This window comes from Lactuca virosa, chromosome 1, assembly GCF_052849685.1.
Source record: "Lactuca virosa cultivar CGN04683 chromosome 1, Lactuca_virosa_CGN04683_v6, whole genome shotgun sequence".
Taxonomy (NCBI): Eukaryota; Viridiplantae; Streptophyta; class Magnoliopsida; order Asterales; family Asteraceae; genus Lactuca; species Lactuca virosa.
In genome coordinates this window covers 305,575,210-305,594,213 of record NC_136426.1, presented here as the reverse complement: position 1 = coordinate 305,594,213, position 19,004 = coordinate 305,575,210, and the positions used below count along the sequence as shown (strand labels likewise).

Sequence of the window (19,004 nt, the reverse complement as noted above, 5' to 3'; positions counted from 1 at the left end):
AGACTTGGTAGAGATGTATGGCGATCCGTAGAAGAAGGACCACATGTCCCAGTCCTTACACCAGTCCAAACTGACGGCGCTACAACCAGACTAGGAGGAGGTCAACCAGTTATGAGCCGTCCCACCAAGGATGATCTCGATAAAATGGAAAATGATGTTGTTGCTTTTTATGAAATCTCCTATGGAGTTGCTCCTGACAACTTCGATATTATCATAAATTGCAAATCAGCAAAAGAGATCTGGGAAGTTCTCAAGAATTTGTACGAAGGCTCAGAACAAGCACAAGACAAGAAGCTTACTACCGCACTCAATGAGTTCAACAACTTCAAAGCCCATACTGGCGAAAGCTTGGAAGACTCCTTCAAAAGGTTCAACCTGATAGTCACCAAGTTATCCAATGCGGGCACCATCCGCAGTAACCATGAAACAAATCTTCAGTTTCTCAATGGTTTGGGAAGACATTGGACTACGGCTAAGATGATAGTCCAAGGCGATAGAAAGATTCATTCTTTGTCACTCTACAAGCTCTATGGAGAACTGCAAGCACAAGAATCCACCGTACTCAAAGACTGTGCTGACTTCGGAGGACCACTTGCTCTCATAGCACAAGCTCCACATAATCAATCTTACTCTTCCTCGTATGACACTCCACCGCAGTCATACGAAGCTGACTCAGAGTATGACGATGAAGAAGAATTTCAGAAGGCTATTGCTCTGGTTAGCCAACAGTTCAACTGTCTACCACCTCCTTCCTTCCGCAAGAATCAACAGTTCAACAAACCTCCATTCAACCGTAACTTCGGTTCCCAGAATAACCATCCTCGATATCCCAAAAGTTCTCATCCACCACCGCAATCTCAAAATAATCAACCAAAGGAGGCACCGCAGTCTCCTCAGACCACTGACTCCGGTACTCCCTCAGAAGACAAGACTGATGTTGTAATTTGTCACAAATGCAACAAAGATAATCACTTTACAAGAGATTGTAAGCCCAGTGTAGTAAAAGACAGAGCATTCTACCTTAGAATGGCTCAATAGTTGGAAGATAAGGAAAAGGCAAGGGCATACGTAGCCCATGTCAAAAGAGACCATCAAGTTGTTGGATTAGGTGTCTAAGCCCATAACTATAATTGGTATGTACTTGAATTGATAGCAGCACAGTCCTTTTGGGTTGCCCTCAACCTAGCAACTGGACAAGGAAATTATGAAAGGAGAGATATTAATTTATAAGATTAATAAATTAATATATATATATATATATAAATGATTTATTAATATGTTAATGGATTAATATATTAATTAGAAATCATTATGTTTAATTAATTGTTAGCCAGAAATTAATCAGAATTGATTTTGGGGTTAAAAGAATTAATTATAAGGTGCAGGGACTAGTTTGCAATTATCTAATAGTTGAGTGGAAGGCTCTAGAACGCCCTTGGAAGAGGGTGGACGAAATCTTTAGGGGAAACCCTAATAATTTCGTCCATAGGGGCTTGGATAAGGCCCTTGGGTTTGCTTAGGCCCTAAGCAAAGGATAACTAGGGTTTTCCCTAAACCCTAGTTCCCTCAACTATTTAAGGAGCCTCCTGGCTCACATTTTGTGTACTGAATTCTTTAGAAGAAACCCTAGTGGCCGAAATTGCATACTCCCTCCCCTCTCTCTTCTTCTACTTTCCTTCTTGCTAGTTTGGGTGTGATTCCATTAGAGGCATTACACTTGTGGTGCTAAAGCTTCCAAGAAGATCAAGATCAAGATCAAGGGAATATCAATTGTTTGCTATAACAATTGAAAGGTATGTAAACCCTAAACCCTAGTTTGTTAATTTCGAAATTAGCCTCTCTCCTCTAGGGTTCTTGTTTTGCAATTCAAAGTTGTATGTTCAATAGTTAAAACATAGATCCAAAGTAGGTTGCATGTGAACTTAGGAATTGTTTTTCTAGTTTATTTGTTTTACCTAAAACCCATCAGTGGTATCAGAGCCATTGTTGTTTTAAATTGAATTGCTACAATTGTTGAATTGCAAATTAGGGTTTATAGCTATTAAACCCTAAAGACCAAATTTTCGATTTCTAGGGTTTTGGATCAAAGGGTTTTTTCGAAAACCCTAGCCTCCAAAGAACCCTAATCGAAATTAGGGTTTGGGTTTTGAAAACCCTAGCCTCCTCCCTTGTAAATTTCGAAATATGCTAAAGGATAACTAGGGTTTCTTGTTTTTGGATAATTGTTACTTAATTAGATTAATTGGATAATTATCCTTACCCTATTTTTCGAAATTAGAGGGATAAGGATTAGGATTAAATTAATTGATTAATTTAATTAGATAATCCTTACAAGATTTAATAATTTGATTAATAGTTAATTAATAGATAAATATTAAATCTAGTTAATTGGTTTATTTAAATTTGAATTTAATAGCTTAAATTTCGAAATTTATATAAACCCTTGAAGTTTTAAAAAGTTTTAAAACACACCTTATATATATATATATATATATATATATATATATATATATATATATATATATATATATATATATATATTATAATTAAAGGTTTAATATTATATGTATAAGAATATGGTCAGTCAAATCGCTAGTATGCCTCATTCACGAAGCTAATCTATAAAGGGGGTATAAGGAAACTGCCTATAAATTGGTAGTTGAATGGGTGTCCACTCTCACCCACCGCTTCCTTGATTAGTGGAGGGTCGTTAGCAGAACGGATTTGATAGGACAACTACTTCTCATTAAAAGTATAATGATATTAAAAGTACTAGAACATTATTTTCAAAATCCCAACTCTAGTTACTTTAGGAAAAATGTGAAAAGTATGCTAATCCATGAAATTGCACATTATGCTTTATTGGTCGTTAGTGGAGCGTGTGTGGTTAACCAGCACACTAAAAGGCACTAATAAAGAGTAGTAATGGGTATCTCATAATTGTCATTTTGATGGAGCGTGTGTGGTTTACCAGCACATCAATAGTTAATGATAAAGACAATGAGGTTACCAAGCACATTTGCATGGTTATTCACATCTTGTTTGTGATCCTCGGCATCCCAGTCACAAATAGAAGAGCATAATCTGAGATTAAAACATGCCATTGAATAGTTTCAATGTATCTCAAAAGAATTAGGAATTTCACTTCATTTGTTTCGTCTAATGGTGGAATTGGTGAATCGTCATTCACCTACCTTTATGAAATTTGCACTTGGATCTCGGCATCCCATTTCTAAGTTGTGAATCTTCATAGTTGGATCCTAACCTTGATATTATATCTTTGGGTTATTCTATTAAGGTATCTTGAAATCTAACTAAAACTTTCTTTCTTTTCAGATGTCTACTCCTGGAAACACTTCTGCTTCATCCTCCTCCAACCAGAACTTCTCTTTGCTCAATATCTGCTCCAAAGTCGTTATGGATGGCTCAAACTATAACGATTGGATGCGCAACATCAAGATGGCTCTTCGTTTCGAGAACAAAGAATATGTTCTTGAAAAGGAGCTCAAAGAGCTTGATGAGAATGAAGCTACTCCTGAAGATCTTGCTGCCTACAAGAAACATTACGATGATGCTACCAAAGTGGCATGCATCATGGTGGCAACTATGTCCCCAGAATTGCAGAGGTACTATGAGGACTACTGGCCTTTCGAGATGAACAAGGACCTTATGGAAAAGTACCATAAGCGAGCTCGTCAAGAAAAGTTCGAAGTAGTCAAGTCACTCATGGCTTGCAAGATGAAGGATGGGGAGTCGGTAGTGTCACATGTGCAAAGAATGCAACGCTACATAGAGCGTTTGGTCAAGCTCAATATTCACTTTGATGAGGAATTGGCCATTGACATGGTCTTGAACTCACTTCCTGAATGTTATGGTCAGTTTATTCTAACTTACCATTTGAACAATACTGAGCAGACCTTGGCCCAATTGCACAACTTGTTGCAGACAGCTGAGGCAGGGATGAAGGGTAAAAGTATACCCTCCACACCTACGAGTGCCCCTGTTTTGGCTATTGGACAGGGAAAGGGGAAAAAGAGGAAAGGTCCTCCCAAGCAAAACTGGAAGAGCAAGGCTCAAGCTGGGTCATCTAGTAATGGCCCAAAGGCTAAGCCCAATGGTTCCACTCCCCATGTTTCTGATCCAAAAGAGGCAGTTTGCTTTTACTGCAACCAAAAGGGGCATTGGAAGAGATCTTGCTCACAGTATCTGCAAGATATCAAGGATGGCAAAGTGAAGCCATCTTCGGCAGGTATTTACACTATTTCTGCTAATAACTCATTATCTTCTCGTTCATGGGTCCTTGATACAGGATGTGGTTTTCATATCTGTTCTGATTTGCAGGGTCTAAAGGAAAGTGAGGAGATAGAGCGAGGAAGGATAAACCTGATCATGGGAAACAGAAAGTCTTCACCAGTAACCAAGATCGGAGTTTATCAGCTTCTGCTTAGTAATGATGTTAGATTAGATTTAATAAATTGTTGCTATTCGTCTGAGATGACGAGAAACATTATTTCATTTCATGCATTGTTCAGACAAGGTTTTACATATTCTTTTAATCATTTGAATGGTTCAATTTCTGTTTATAAGAATGGTGTTTTTATGTTTGAAGCTTTGCCTTGTAATGGTGTGTATGAAACAGTGACTTGTGTTGATAGCCTAGGAAATAGTGTACTTAATATTGACTTGTCTAATAGTGTAGACAAGGCATGCTTGTGGCATTGTCGTCTTGGACACATTAACAAGAAACGCATAGCCCAACTCCAAAAGGATGGAGTGTTGGAATCATTTGACCTAAAGTCAGATGATATGTGTGAGTCTTGTCTTTTGGGAAAGATGACAAAATCACCATTCACAGGGTCTTGTGAAAGAGGTGAAGGTCTGTTGGATCTCATACACACGGATGTGTGTGGACCCTTCAGATCAACTACAAGAGATGCTAATCGATTCTATGTGACCTTCACTGACGATTATAGCAGATATGGATATATCTACTTGATCAAGCATAAGTCAGAAACTTTTGAAAAGTTCAAAGAGTTTAAGCATGAAGTCGAAAATCAATTGGGCAGAAAGATAAAGATACTTAGATCCGATAGAGGCGGGGAGTATCTTAGTATCGAGTTTAACGACTATCTGAAAGAATGTGGGATAGTCTCACAATTGACTCCTCCTAGGACACCACAGTTAAATGGTGTAGCTGAGAGGCGTAATCGAACCTTGTTAGACATGGTTCGTTCTATGATGAGTCGGGCTTCGCTTCCCATTCACTTCTGGGGGTATGCCTTAGAGACAGCCGCCCACATCCTCAATCTTGTCCCTACAAAGAAGGTTGCCAAAACACCTCACGAAATGTGGACAGGGAAAGTTCCCTCGTTAGCACATATTAAAGTCTGGGGTTGTGAAGCTTTCGTAAGACGAGAGACTCACGACAAGCTAGCAGCTAGAAGTGAGAAATGTGTTTTCATTGGTTACCCAAAGCAGTCTTTTGGATATTTGTTCTACAGGCCTAGTGAGAACGTGGTCTTTGTAGCACGAAGAGGAGTCTTTCTTGAAAGAGAGCTCATATTCAAAGAGGACAGTGGGAGCACTATTGACCTTGAAGAAATTCAAGAGTCAGCCAATGAAGGAACCTTAGATGACACTAGCACTCAACCAGAGGAAACAGTTCCTGTTGAACCAATTGATAACTCATTACCTCTTAGAAGATCCACTAGGGTGAGTGTGCCACCTGAGTTGTATGGTTTTCATATTACTTCAGATGGTGACACATTCATAAGTGACAGAACACTGGTAAACTTAGATGAACCAGTCACTTATAAGGAAGCAATGGCAGGCCCAGAGGCTTCCAAGTGGAAAGAGGCAATGGACAGCGAGATTAAGTCCATGTATGACAACCAAGTTTGGAATTTGGTTGATAGTGCACCAGGTCGCAAGACAGTTGGGTGCAAATGGATCTTCAAGAAGAAGACAGACATGGATGGGAATGTGCATACATTCAAGGCTCGACTGGTTGCAAAAGGTTTTACTCAAACCCCAGGGGTTGACTATGATGAGACTTTTTCGCCAGTGGCTAAGATTAAATCTATTAGGATATTGCTCGCCATAGCTGCCTTTCATGATTATGAAATCTGGCAGATGGATGTCAAAACTGCTTTCCTTAATGGGAAGTTGGCTGAAGATGTTTACATGAGTCAGCCAGAGGGTTTTGTTGATGCAAAGTTTCCCAATAGAGTGTGCAAGCTTGAGAAATCCATTTATGGATTGAAACAAGCATCTCGCAGTTGGAATCTTTGCTTCCATGAGAAAGTCAAAGAGTTTGGTTTCTCTAGAAGTGAAGATGAGTTTTGTGTGTATATCAAGGCTAGTGGGAGTATAGTAACTTTTCTGGTGTTATATGTCGATGACATATTACTCATTGGTAACGACGTTCCAACCTTGAAAGAGGTTAAGTCTTGGCTTGGAAAGTGTTTTGCAATGAAAGACCTTGGAGAAGCTGCCTATATTCTTGGGATTAGAATATTGAGAGATAGAAAGAAGAGACTAATTGGACTTAGTCAGAGCACATACTTGGATAAGGTACTAAAGAGGTTTAGTATGGAAAATTCCAAGAAGGGAGAGCTACCTATCCAGAGCAATACCAAATTGAGTAAGACTCAATGCCCGAGTACAGATGTTGAAATAGATGACATGAGTCGTGTACCTTATGCTTCCGCTGTCGGATCGATCATGTACGCTATGACATGTACTCGCCCTGATGTGGCATTTGCTTTGAGCATGGTCAGTCGCTATCAGGGAAACCCAGGTAGAGCTCATTGGATAGCAGTTAAGAATATACTCAAGTATTTGCGAAGGACAAAGGACTGGGTTCTTGTGCTTGGTGGCAGTGATACTTTGAGAGTAGATGGTTACAGTGATGCCAGCTTTCAGACGGATAGAGATAACTTCCGTTCTCAGTCGGGCTGGGTATTTTTACTGAATGGAGGAGCAGTTACTTGGAAGAGTTCCAAGCAAAATACGGTGGCTGATTCTACTTGTGAATCAGAGTACATTGCAGCAAGTGAAGCGTCGAAAGAAGCAGCTTGGTTGAGGAACTTCATCAGGGATCTCGGAGTTGTTCCAACCATCCAGGAGCCTATGGAACTCTTCTGCGATAATGAAGGAGCGGTTGCCTTGACAAAGGAACCGAGAGATCATGGTAAGACCAGACATATCGACAGAAAGTACCATTTCATTAGACATAGAGTTGAAGAAGGCCATCTTATAGTAAAGAGGGTGTCATCTGAAGATAACCCAGCAGATCCCCTCACAAAGGGTCTGAGTAGGGCTAAGCATATTCAGCATGCTCGGAGCATAGGACTGAAAGATGATATTAGTTTTAGTAGTTCGATTAGGTTTTGAAACTTGTAACAAAGTAAATGTAATTGACCTTTGGTGATTAAATAATAAAGTATTATTTATAAGTTTGGCTACTACCTTTTGTCGATTGTTTATTATTGTGTTTCATTTTTGCATGTTTTACTTCCTGAATAATGAGATTATTCAAACTCCACAGTCGCTCGTACTCTTGGAAGTAAGTAGTGAATTAAGACTGTCATGAATTGGATTGCAGATTGTCTAAGGATAGACATGGCAATAGAATTGCTGCAACGTTCATGAGTACTCAGAAATTGAGATTTGAGTATTGGATAAACCCTCGCTCAGAGTATTACTTCATGGAATTCATCACGAGTAATACTGAGACGATAATATCTTATAATCTTGAAACGAAGATATATGAGTTGTAATTTACAAGTCGGTTGTGCATTGGTGATACGAAAACGCATCAGTAACTTGGTGTTATAAAACGTATTGTCATGCATAATTTGATGAGTAAAAGATACAAGCATATGAGTCAACGTTTATTCGTTCCTTTTGCCCTAACAGGAAAAGCGATATCTGTGGGCCCCTCGATGATTTGGTGTTGACTTATGTGCTGGGCCCAGCCAGGACTAAATTGATGTGTTCGATTAGAAGTCCTACATCATCACAAATCAGGAATCGGGAAACATAGATTCTGGACAAACAGATTGATTACATTCCATGTCTTTTGTCTGGGGATATCAAGCAGAACGAAGGGTTATATGATCACTTATCTTAGGACACGTAACTGACTGGGTCAGAGTTCGGCAGCAACTTTTTGGAAGCTACAATTTGCTGGTCAAATTTAGAAGGCATACTAGCAATTATAGTTACAGACTTATCCAAGTGGGAGACTGTTGGATTAGGTGTCTAAGCCCATAACTATAATTGGTATGTACTTGAATTGATAGCAGCACAGTCCTTTTAGGTTGCCCTCAACCTAGCAACTGGACAAGGAAATTATGAAAGGAGAGATATTAATTTATAAGATTAATAAATTAATATATATATATATATATATATATATATATATATATATATATATATATATATATATATATATATATAAATGATTTATTAATATGTTAATGGATTAATATATTAATTAGAAATCATTATGTTTAATTAATTGTTAGCCAGAAATTAATCAGAATTGATTTTGGGGTTAAAAGAATTAATTATAAGGTGCAGGGACTAGTTTGCAATTATCTAATAGTTGAGTGGAAGGCTCTAGAACCCCCTTGGAAGAGGGTGGACGAAATCTTTAGGGGAAACCCTAATAATTTCGTCCATAGGGGCTTGGATAAGGCCCTTGGGTTTGCTTAGGCCCTAAGCAAAGGATAACTAGGGTTTTCCCTAAACCCTAGTTCCCTCAACTATTTAAGGAGCCTCCTGGCTCACATTTTGTGTACTGAATTCTTTAGAAGAAACCCTAGTGGCCGAAATTGCATACTCCCTCCCCTCTCTCTTCTTCTACTTTCCTTCTTGCTAGTTTGGGTGTGATTCCATTAGAGGCATTACACTTGTGGTGCTAAAGCTTCCAAGAAGATCAAGATCAAGATCAAGGGAATATCAATTGTTTGCTATAACAATTGAAAGGTATGTAAACCCTAAACCCTAGTTTGTTAATTTCGAAATTAGCCTCTCTCCTCTAGGGTTCTTGTTTTGCAATTCAAAGTTGTATGTTCAATAGTTAAAACATAGATCCAAAGTAGGTTGCATGTGAACTTAGGAATTGTTTTTCTAGTTTATTTGTTTTACCTAAAACCCATCACAAGTTTGGTCATCCGGAGACGAAGATGAAGCCATCAGCAGTATCAAAGGAAAAGGGAAAATCTGCATGCTGGCAACTACGGATGATGATGGGTCTACAAAGCTGGACAATAACTACTGCTACATGGAAAAGGATAGAACTCTAAGCATCATCGAACAGGTAAAACTTATGATCCAAACTCTAAACTATAGCATGCATGACTGTCAACCCTACATAGATGATCTTAATGACACTTGTGATGCCGTCCTTACAGATTATAACAAAGCCTTAGATGAGAAGAACATTGCATCCCAAGAGATGTTCCACGTGAGAGGGCGACTGGATAACAAAAGACTCAAAATGGATATGTTAGAAAAGGACTTAGAGTTAGAAAAAGATGCAAGAATGTTGAGTGAAACCCAATTAGAGATAGCTTTGAACCAGAGAGATTTAGCTCAGAGAGAAATTGTACGCTTAAATCTTTTAATCGAAAAATTGTTTAACGAAAGTGAAGCTATTGAAAATTTGGTAAAAAATGGAACCATGGACAATACATACAATTGGGGTTGGTCAAATGGATATCCTACCGCAATGGATTCCTCACCCCGGTTCAACAAAGACAGACCGTATGTCCCTCCAGACCGAGAATTTCATTTCCCAGTCAATGACAAGACCTTTCCCGAAGACATCAAAACTCACTTCAGTAGACTGCATAATCTAAGCAATAATTGTGTCATTGAGGAAATTGTGCCTGAGGTTTCGGGTCACACATGTGATCAAATTCCTATATGTGGCACCATTTATCCAAATTCTCAAACCTCATCCGTATTTGATGAAGAAATTGTCATTGAGAGCCCCGAAGTCTCGAAAGACTTTCCATCTCTACCCTCAGACCGCAGTGTTTCTCACTATAGCCAAAAGTCCCACAAAAGTCCCACTGCAGTCCCAACTAAGACTTACTCTGCGGTAGTCAAGTCATCCCTACCGCAGTCCTTGAACAAAAGTTTTGCCGCTCTTCAAACAATCTATCACGAATTACCCATAGAAAACTTTGAAGTGGGTCAATGCTCTCAAATCCCTGACTCTTCAAGTTCTGATGACTCAAGCCCTCATTTTCACAAATTTTCAAAAGGTTCTAAGAAACCGCAGTTGAACAACAAAGACTGCGATTCACCAAAATCCTTAGCTAAAAAGGCTTTCAAAGAGGAAATTCGATCCCGTGGCACAAATAGACAAACTTTTTCGAAAAACAAGAGGCATGTCAGATTTCCAAAATCCAAGAGTGCAGAAAAATTCGTTTTCTCACACTACTTTTCAAAAAACTCTCCTATCAAGAAAACACACAAAAAGGAATGTCAAGTTTCATCAGTCATTCCTAATTCATCTGACAAAACCCAAAAAGGTGCAAAGTCTTTTCAAAACAATGGTTTTTCAAGTCTATTCCTCAGACGACCCGAAATGGAAGGGTATCTTACCCACTCCAACACTTTTAAAGTCACATCAAAATTTTGACAAGTGGAAGGGTATCCTACCAAATCCAACAAAAAGAACACCAAGATCTACACGTGCTAAACCTTTTTCAAAACAAACTTTTCAGAAACCAAACAACACTCATGTCAGATCTTTTCAACCTCGGTCCGGTCACAAGCCTAACTCATCCTTTAGACCGCTGACCAAACATGGTGTCAGAACAAAAGACAAAATCTCTTTTTGTAAATGTCAGTGTAGTTGTCAAAAGGATTCATCCTATGACAAATCTAGTCGGAGTCAGAAACCTCGTATTTTTTCAAAAACTCACAACACTCCAAATCTGCATAAACACCCAGGACTAGGATTAAAAGTTGACAAGAGACCCGTCCCTGCAACCTCGGTCCATGCATCATTCAGAAATTCACCATTTGCCCCAGGCTCCAAACTAGTTTGGATGCCTAAACTAACCGTGTAATTCTCAGGCTTTGTGCAAGGAGGAACAAGAAGATGAATGGTTAATTGACAGTGCCTGCTCCTTGCACATGACCGGAAGGTTAGAATACCTTCGGGATTTCAGGCCAATATGCAATGGTGGAAATGTCACATTCGGCAACAATGCGAATGGAGTCATCCGAGGTTACGGTGTTCTCACTACGGGGAACTTTTCTATTCAGAAGGTTGCTTATGTAGAAATCCTTAAACACAATCTCATAAGTGTTGGAGAACTATGTAACGCAGGCCATCGAGTTGAATTTGATGATCAATTTTGTTACGTAATGACAAGTGATAGGAGCACATGTTTGATCAAATATCGATCCGAAGGTACCATGTATCCTTTGGATGTCTCTCTGATCATTGGTAGACCGCAGTTGTGCTTCCTATCCAAAGCCGTATCCGAAGTCAGCTGGCTATGGCACCGCAAGCTAGCTCATCTCAACTTCAGGTACATCAACAATTTGGTCTCCGGAGAACTAGTCAGAGGTCTCCCTATTCTCAAATTCAGCAACGATACTCTTTGTCCGGCTTGTGAATGTGGAAAGCAATCCAAAGCAAGTCACCCCATGGTGATTGTCTCTTCAATCTCTGAACCACTAGAGCTCTTACACATTGATCTCTACGGTCCATCCACCGTAGCCAGTCTCCATCACAAGAAATACATACTGGTTATTGTAGATGACTTTACACGCTTCACATGGGTCTTCTTCCTCAGACTCAAGTCAGAAACACCGCAGATTCTCATCAATTTCATCAAGGAAATTGAACTTCATATCAAGCTTCCAGTAAGACGTATCCGCAGTGATAATGGAACCGAGTTTACTAATCATCTTCTCCACAGTTTCTTGGTTTCCAAAGGCATCACTCACAACTTCTCAGCTCCTTATACACCACAACAAAATGGAGTAGTAGAGAGAAGGAACCGCACTCTAGTAGAAGCAGCCAGATCCATGCTCAACTTCGCACACCTTCCTCTCTACTTATGGGCTGAAGCTGTAGCAACCGCATGTTTTGTTCAAAACCGTAGCATTGTGTGCAAACGTCTCAACAAAACACCGTATGAGGGCCTTAACAACCGCAAGCCAAATGTTCGCTTCTTTCATATCTTTGGGTGTAGATGTTTCGTGATTAACAACCGAGATCAGCTGAACAAGTTTGCACCGAAGTCTGATGAAGGCATCTTCCTTGGCTATTCCACTAACAAAGTTGCTTACAGGGTCCTCATCAGACGTACAAGGCTAATCATTGAAAGCTTCGATGTGAAATTTGATGATTTTCACATCCGCAACACCCCTCCATCCACTAAAACCACCGCAATCATGGAAAGCGATATTCCTGCCTCTTCGGGTCCATTAAATCTTGTTGAAGTCAATTATGACGATCTCTTCGACCCTGTAGAAACAGCCAAGTTATCCAAAGTTCTTGTGTCACCAGCAGCTCAACAGCAACACGCTGATGTTTCTGGTCCTTCACTATCCGAAGTAGCATCTCTCAATACTTCCACCTCTCCGGTTAAGGGGGAAAGCTCTACTCCGGATCAAGCAACAACCGTCGAGGTTCCAGTACTTGATGCTGCTCAAGTTCCTATCCGCAGAGAATCATTACCATCAAACGTATCTTCGGATTCGGATGATGAACTCATAGAGAACATTGACACAAGAACCGATTCAAGGATTATCACTCTTCCATCCGCAGTCCAGGGGGAACCTTCTCAGGTTCCAAAGGAACTCCCATCAGCAATCCAGGGGGAACCTCTTCCACATGAGCAAGGAATGCGTAGTTCTTCTTTTTTAGACACTTTTGTGCCTTGATACACGAGATAATGCGAAGGCGTGCGCCGAGTTTATCTCCGTACGCTCCATCGCGGCTCTCATGGCCACAATTTGGCCAGCGGTCGCCTGCGCCTGCTTGCCGATATCGCGATTCCTCCTTACTATCACTACCAAGGCCCGATCGGCGGGTCCACCATGACTCAAATCATAAAAGTTCTGATCCATACCAAATGGGGGCCGCATCCCATGCTGACGGCTCCATCTCTAAATGCCGTGTGCCCATGGGGGATTAGCTCCGTTGGGGCCATCCGGTGTGGGGGCACCCTGGCCATGTACGAAGGGTTGATGACTTTGGACCCTGTGTCCGAGTCATCGGAGTCACTGCCCTCCACCTCTTCCTCATCCGAGCTGCCGGTCCTTCTTCAGGCTCCTCTTCCGGTTCTTCCTCGGGTTCTTCTTTGGGTTCTTCTTCGGGTTCTGACCATCCGTCATTTCCCTGATTGGGGAAATAGAGATCTCCAGGGTGATGAAATCCAGCCATGAAGTCTGCACGAGGGGTGTACGACGTCGTAAAAATTCTAATCAAGTATGCATATAGTAAAATACTCCTATAGTATTTTAATTATTTATGTTTGAATTCCTGCGAAGTTTTGGGTATGAGGTGAGTCTCCAGGTCAACTTCCCCCCATAATTATCCCCAAACACATGTTGGTCATATTTTGAATAAATATAGTTGATCAAGCTATATTTACCCCCAATATAACAACATAACTATCTGGGTTTAATCACAGCGTTCCATCTCCTCTAGAGACTTTTAATGTTATAGCTTTAATGTATGCATTTTATTCAGAGTGTTTTAGTTCCATTGTATTTATAGTTGCATATCATGTATGGTTAGATATGCTAGTTCACTATAAACAATGCTCTGATACCAACATGTCACACCCCCGAACCAGACGGCGGAAACGTCTTGGGGCTCGTGTGACTATAAATTGAAATATTATCACAGTGAATATACATGAAATAACACAATCGTCACCAACATTACATATTACAACTGAAATTGTTCACATCAAGTACATTGTTTTACATTACATAATTCGAAGACATAAATTGTACGATAATTGACATATGCATAAAAGAAATCCCAAAATACTCTCGATGATTCTTCAGCTTAACGATTTTTTATTGTTTTTTATTTTATTGGCTTTGGCTTTGGATGCATTCATCATGGATAAAGCATAGCGTACAACCTGCAAAAGAGTGTAATTTCATTAAATGATTCCATAGCCACAACCAACTTTAATAACTATTTGCTTTAATTAATCAATGGTGGTACATTGATATTTGTAAAACAAACACATCAGTTCTTCAAAGTTCATGCATAAAATTTTACGTTCCCGACTAAAATTTGAAAACAAAGGAAACTAACATGGTGGAAGTCAAAAATCATATTCATAAGTAATAGGAATTCGAAATGTTGGTGTACATGTAATAATAAAACTCATAAACTAATATACCTGAACTCAGAAATTAAAGGAGCACTAGTTTTTCAACTCAAGTTCTTAGTTCATTCAAGAAAAACACCAGCATACAAGCCAAACAAAGTACGTCCAACACCGACCCATTAGCAGCAACTGCTTCAGGAGAACCAACAATAACAATGTAAAATTGGGCAAGAAAGAGAAGAGGCACTATACTCTCAAGTACACCAGCAAACAAACCAAAAGCAAACGTAGGGGCAACTTAGTCCAGTTCAGAATAAACCCCAAAATTTAGATAACAATGATCACCATTCACCACCATGCCCATCACCTTCAATGAGAAGCCAGAAAAATAATCAGGGGCAAAGTTTATAACTATGAAGACAACAACAAAGCAAGATACCAAGCAGGGGTAAAATGGTCAAAACAACAGAAGGCACTTCAGACAACAACCACACTTTTGTTTTCTCTTTTGTGACGTGATGCAAAAAATGGCAAGTTAGTTTTTTTTTTCATGCTAACCTAATGTAAAAATGAAAAATAATTTATTTTATTGCGTTAAATAGCAACATACTTTCCTTTTTCTGTTTCTTTGTGACTTGATGCAAAAAAAGGAAACTTTCTTCCCTTTTTGCGTTAAACTGCAACGTTTTAATTAGAAAAATATTTAAAAGTACAATGCTATAATTAGATAGATTTTTCAAAGTTCAATACCAAGTAGAAGAAATAATTATGACCCAAATTAACAACTTCTTTTACAATCACATTCAGACGGATTTAGTATACATTCCTTAATAAAAAGCTCATTAAATAAATGAAATAACTAAATTAACTAACACTTTAGTAACTAACATAGGAAAAGAAAAACTTGGTAAATAAAACAAACAGTTTAACCAAGAAGTGCAGATTCAAAATCCTAAATTAAAAACAACTGAATATATTTTCCTATTTTAACAGCGAATTAAATCGATCTTTTTTTCATTAAAAAATTACTAATTGATAAGTTTATATAATTAACATAAAGAGTTAACTGGGACCATTTAAATCTGAAAAAGCTGAAGGTTGTCTGGAGTTTTCTGTAACCTGCAATGGCAGCCAACTTGGCAATAAAGCAACCAATTGTTAGGAAAAAAAAATAACATCTTATATCTGTATATTAAAATAGAATATTAATTGATAAAGAATCTTATATTATATATAAAAAAAAAAAAAAAAAAAAAAAAAAAAGCTCATATTATCTATCATTATATAAGAGTTAGAGGGATCTTAGTGGAAAGTTTAAACATGGTGTAGAATTATGATTATGTTAGTTTGATAGTTGAACACAAGTAATTATAAAAAAGTCAACAGTATATGCCATTCGAACACTGGCAAAACATTTCCTGTTGCCAACTCATTTATATCTATATATATATATATGCCCCCATACCCACTTATCCTCTGTCAAGACCAACTTTCTTTATCAATTTATAAATGTTTTTTTTTTAGTTCGCTTTTTCACCTAAACTTCACAAAAGTGTAAGAAAAACTCATCCATACGGTGGATACATGACGGAAGGTGGTGGTGGAGGTGGCGGAGGAGGAGCAAGTGGTGGTGGTGGTGGTGGTGGTACACCACTGTAAGATGATGATGCACCTTGGCCCATTGTATTTGTCCCTTGAAATGCAATATTCCCACGTTGATTCCTTCCTGGGGTTTCGATCAAAACACATTATATTAAATTATTTCTCTTTCTTTAAAGAAAACATATTAAATAATTTAGTTTTGTTTAAAAAGATTGTGACAAAACCTTGAGGAGAAGCTCGAGAACGACCAACAGATGCGATATTACAGTTACCTCTTCGTCAATCCATCACGGGGTTGGGGTCTTCACAAGCCCTTTTTGCTGATCCAGGGTCCCAATAAGTCACCTATTCATTTAAGAATGATTATGAACATATATTGTAGTAATAAATTTTTCTACATAAATGAAGTACCTTGCCTCAAATAAACCTTGATTTAAATAAAAATGAACCAAATTTAATTTTAAAACAATAGGAGTTGAAAGCAGGTCATTTTTTGTATCATTCCTCAAGAATTTTTTAGCAATTTATGCAACTGACAGAAATTATTTTGTCTAGAAAGTAGACTCTAACTAACAAAAGAAGTAACCTAGAACCTATCTTGAGCTGGACCATCGATTAATGAATCACTTTAAAAAGGGATAACAAAGTGAGAAACAACAATCCAGTTTAAAAACTCATTTTGGTATTGGAATGTTTGTCTGTACCAACAAAACATTGAGATTAGATGATTAATAAAATTCACATGGGCATTACATCGAATATCTAGTGGGTAGAAGATCTATAAAGCAAATTTTAGGATTGAAAGTGATTTACCTCATGTGATGGAGCTGATGAAGAAAGCAGGTATCGGGAACACAGGGTGGAGCGAATGGATTCAGAGCATGTTGACTGATAATTTGGCGAGGCACTGCAATTGATTCAACTCCTACAACAGAAACCAGATTTTTTTAGTATTGTAAAATCTCCTTAACACGTTAATGAATAACAACAAAGGATTGAACTCCAATCAACCTGAAAATGGGAAAAAAATTAATACTCATATCTTTCTGCAAGATCGATTGGAAATCTCTGTAGTGATAGGCGCATTCAAAATCAAGCAATCTACTGACATTCATTCAAATTTGAGAGAAGTTGGAAACCACAGTTAATCCGAGATGTGAAAGAAAACCTTCAAATCAAACAACAATTGGTAAAAAAACGATTCAGACGATGGTGGAAAAGTGAAGAAGAAAGAATTTGACATACCTAAAGAGAATGGATTCAATCAGTAACCTCTGTTACTTTGTCATATCAGCTGTAGATGTGGAGTGAGAGAGGCGTCGATAGCAACGAAGCCGATGAAGGTGGAATCGTCCGGACAATTTCGCTTTACCTTCGGCTTCGATTTTTCTCTCGAATAGCACCGATTGGAAAAAAAAAAAAAAAAAAAGGTGTGACACCGATTGTAGGTTGGTCTGGATCAGTAAGAGTGAAGGGAGATGAAGCAGAAAAAAGTGGAACAATCGGGAAGACAAAGAGCGGTGGAGGATACAGATGTCGGTCAACCATCACTGTAAGCGACAACCACCGATGAAGATGGTGAGGGTTTACTTCGGGCAAGAAGAACAATTAAAGGGAAAACGGAGATAACAGTACGAAGGCCAGTAGATGATGACGGTGGAGGAGCTTTCCAGAGAAACTGATAACCATTGTGATGAATGAAGAATTAACATAAAGAATGGTTAGGAAACCGAAGGAAGACACGGTGGGGGAAAAGCTATCTAAATTGAGGCGGTGGAAGCAGTTGTGTAAGCATCCCATGGGTAGCAAGGGCGGTGGAAGTAGAAGTCAATGAAACCATTGACCAGTCAAATATGTAAACCGCGGTGGAAGTAGAAGTCAATGAAAGCCATTGACCAGTCAAATATGTAAACCAGAAGGGCAACAATGGAAAATATGTAAAGGCTGTGGATCAAATATGTCAAAACCCAAGCAAGTTTAATGTTGCTAACTTAGGACATTTTTAATATATATATATATATATATATATATATATATATATATATATATATATATATATATATATATTAATAATAATGAAAATAAAAAATCATCCCCAAGTTTGAACCTTTCCTTGTCCTCAAGGAAGACAATAACGGAACAAATCGGGAATGACAAACCAAACAAAATAAAAAAAATGAAATATATAAGAAAATACATCAAAATAGAAATGAAATATATAAGAAAATCTATTCTAAACATCTAATAAAATAAAAAAAGAATGCAACTCGCTTGGCCCGACCCTTTTTTTCTCTTTTTTTCATTTTTTTTATAATTTTTCTAGAAAAAAAACCCCAAATATACAATTATGAATACAAATACAAAGACTTAAACTACTATCATAAAACCTATAAAACACAATTTTGAAAATACTAAAAACATCTAACTTTATTCACGCTTTTATGTCGTGATAAAATCCGATTTTTCTAAACATTTTTAAAGACGTTTAAAAACTAAAATCCACAAAAATGAACTTTAGACTTTACATAAGTTCTAAACTTGATTCGTAATGAAACATAAATAAATAATAATAATAAATAAATAATAAAAAAAAAGACTGGTATAGCATAGATTTTGTCTAAATGTCTACCCAAAAATATTGAAATAACAACAATACAAAACTTTTCGATATAACGTTCAATATCAAGACATCTAGATTTTTCAATTTACAAAATACTAACATAATCACATAGAATCTAACACATAAACATAAGACAATAGTAAAGGGGGTAGTTGTCGTTTATTTTTTATTTTTGTTTTTTAGGGCTCACTTTTTTACTTTACCAATGAACTTTACAAATGTAACATAAAAAAAAACAATATAAAACACATCTATATACAAGCTACAACCAGCACAACTAACTAACAAAGCTAAGTACAAAAGCTAAGTAAAAACTCGATTGAGATCAAATGGAAAATATGTTTATACCATAGAGTAAGATGACATTAAATGCAATAACTATACATAAAAGATCTCAAAATAGCAAGTTATAGTTCTTGTTTCCATCTTTGGAAGATCGTTATGCTTAA

General features: G+C 37.9%; 1 long non-coding RNA gene across 4 annotated transcripts; it reads right to left on the bottom strand.

The window, feature by feature from the left end:
• Window positions 1-13,811: 13,811 nt before the first annotated feature.
• LOC145167674 (uncharacterized) lies at window positions 13,812-17,745 on the bottom strand. 4 transcript variants are annotated; one of them, XR_013741346.1, is made up of 8 exons: window positions 17,181-17,745; window positions 16,947-17,103; window positions 16,749-16,860; window positions 16,160-16,280; window positions 15,909-16,059; window positions 14,610-14,700; window positions 14,406-14,522; window positions 13,812-14,138 (listed from the first exon to the last, which is right to left on the bottom strand). It is a non-coding gene; the product is annotated as an uncharacterized LOC145167674 (long non-coding RNA). The 4 variants fall into 4 exon arrangements; XR_013741336.1 differs by having other exon boundaries at window positions 14,406-14,700; XR_013741328.1 differs by having other exon boundaries at window positions 14,406-16,059.
• Between the last annotated feature and the right edge of the window lie 1,259 nt (window positions 17,746-19,004).